At 46.4% G+C, this 2,312-nt stretch overlaps 1 pseudogene; it reads left to right on the top strand.

The window, feature by feature from the left end:
• The first annotated feature begins 1,888 nt into the window (after positions 1 to 1,888).
• Positions 1,889 to 1,983, top strand: LOC132251023 (U6 spliceosomal RNA; annotated as a pseudogene).
• The last annotated feature ends 329 nt before the right edge of the window (positions 1,984 to 2,312 follow it).

Raw genomic sequence — 2,312 nt, 5'->3', positions numbered from 1 at the left:
CATTAAGAAGGGACAAAGAATTAAAGTTATGGAAAACTGTCAAAGTTACCATTGAATCCCAAACCAGCATGTTAACCCAGCTGTGATTGAAATAGTCAGCTAGTTCTGATGAAGTATGCATCAAAGTAATCTAATGAGATGAGATAAAGTGGTGAATGCAATTCCCATTCCCTTCCAGATGAGATAAACCAAATTTTAAGACTGCTAGCCAGGAAGTAATTTTACAGGAAACTAAGATCCCAATCCTGAAAAATTCCAGCTGATCCCAATATACCATCAAATAATATGTGTGTGTGTATAACTGGTATTATCCAAAGGTAGAACTATACATTAGTTAATTTCTTTTTTCATATATTTTCCATACTTTTTTAACAGATGCTATATAGTCTTTTCTCAGGTCTGCTCTGTTTTTTTGGAAAGAAACTCTCTTTCTTTAGGAGGCTTGTACAGCACCCAGCAGAGGGAAGCTGGATTGCAGCATCTAGGTACTATCCCAATACATTAAAAGTTCACATCTGTTTATGATTACATATGTATACAAAAATACCTACTCAACCCCCTACTGGGCCCCAAGTGTTGCTTTCCATCTTAACTCCCCAGAGGAAAGGGAGGGAGTAGGTAAAGGCTTTCAACTTCCATTCTTTGGTGGCCACAGTAAGTGAGCCCGTTTGTGAGGGAGAATATGTCTTAGGAATCTATAGTTTGCAGAGGCTAGCTAGTGGCAGCAAGGAGGATGCACAGAGGAACTGGATTCAGACATGCCGCTGTGTCAATATTGCCCCCCCCCCCCCAAGGCTATTCCTAAGTTAGCAAACATCTGTGCAACCTTTAGGTGCAGCCCTGAACAAAACACAGAATCTATTGCATATAACTCAAATCTGCCTGAAAAAAACTATTAGAAACACTAGAGAGAGAGAGAATCTTGCTAACCAGATTAGCAAATACCTTTTGATTCTGCTTTTTCCCCAGGCACATATTCATTTAATAGCACAGCAGGATCTGATCCCACATCCCAACAACTGTGCCTCTCTTGACATACCATACTTGCATGGTAAGAGGCACAAATTTGAGATCAAAGATCAGATCCCAAATGCACCATTCCTTCTTGTTGAAAGCTGGGTGCTGCAACCCTGATTGTCATCTGATTGGTGGCCCCCACTGGGACAGCCCTGTTGGACAGTTCATCAGTTTGAGACCCAGACCTGCCTAGTGACAGGGGCAAACAATCAGCTAATAGTCAAAACCCTGAGCCTGGCAGCTCTGGTTAGGTTGATGGGCACAAGGGATCAGAGATTCCCAGCTGGGATTTAAAGTCCTTCAGTTCTCCTCATCAGAAGCCTTTATTCCCTGATGTGCAGCAACCTTACCAGCTGTGGAGCATAGGGTTTAAAATCCCTGGTGGGTAAGTCTTTCATCTTTCCCAGCCAGGACCCTCTGATCCTCCATGCCAGGCAGTCCAGTCCAGAGCTGCTAGATATGGGCTTTAAGGTGCTCAGCAGAGAAGACTTTCAGTTCCCACTCCCATCCCCTATAAACCTTGGGGCAAGGCCCAACTATCAACTGATTTTTATCCCTGGCCACACTTTAATGTAAGATGTCATACAAAGCAGCCATAAAAATGTTCCATGTGTTATGCAGAACATTTTTATGGCATGTTGACCAATTTATGGCACCTGAAATTGAGTGGACATGTAGCACCCTGCCCATTTATGCTGCGATTAACACGTTAACCACAGTGTAAAAATAACACGTAGAGGGAGCCTTTGTCCACTATATCACTAATTTTTTTTTAACGTTCTTTGCCATCTTGGCTAGGAATTTCAATTGAATTTGATCATACTTTTGTGAGCTTTCTGCAAATCTTGAGTTTCAGAGTACTTTTGGAAAAGTTTCAAAGAGATACATATACTAAAATTGGAACGATACAGAGAAGATTAGCATGGCCCCTGCGCAAGGATGACACGCAAATTCGTGAAGCGTTCTGGGGCGGCTTCTGCGGGCCGTTAGGGCCGCCCTCCCGACAGAGGCAGTGACCACCCTGGAAGCCCATCTCCAGACTCGCCGGCCCCTCCCCGCCGCGGACACCGCAGAAGACGCCTTCCCACCGCTACCCGTCATCCCAGTGGTACCCGGCGAGCTGGCCGAGCGGCCCAACACACTGCTCAGACTCCCGGTGCCCCCCAGCAGCAATACGGGCTGCCCTTTTGGCACCCTGCCCCGCAAGGGCCTCTACATGTGGGTGGTGCGCACCCGGCACGCCCAGGTGCTGGCCGGCCACCCTGACACCGCGTGGTGGCGGCGCCTGGTGCGGC

The sequence above is a fragment of the Alligator mississippiensis genome, chromosome 5, assembly GCF_030867095.1.
Source record: "Alligator mississippiensis isolate rAllMis1 chromosome 5, rAllMis1, whole genome shotgun sequence".
NCBI lineage: Eukaryota > Metazoa > Chordata > Crocodylia > Alligatoridae > Alligator > Alligator mississippiensis.
This window is presented reverse-complemented; position numbering and strand designations above follow the sequence as displayed.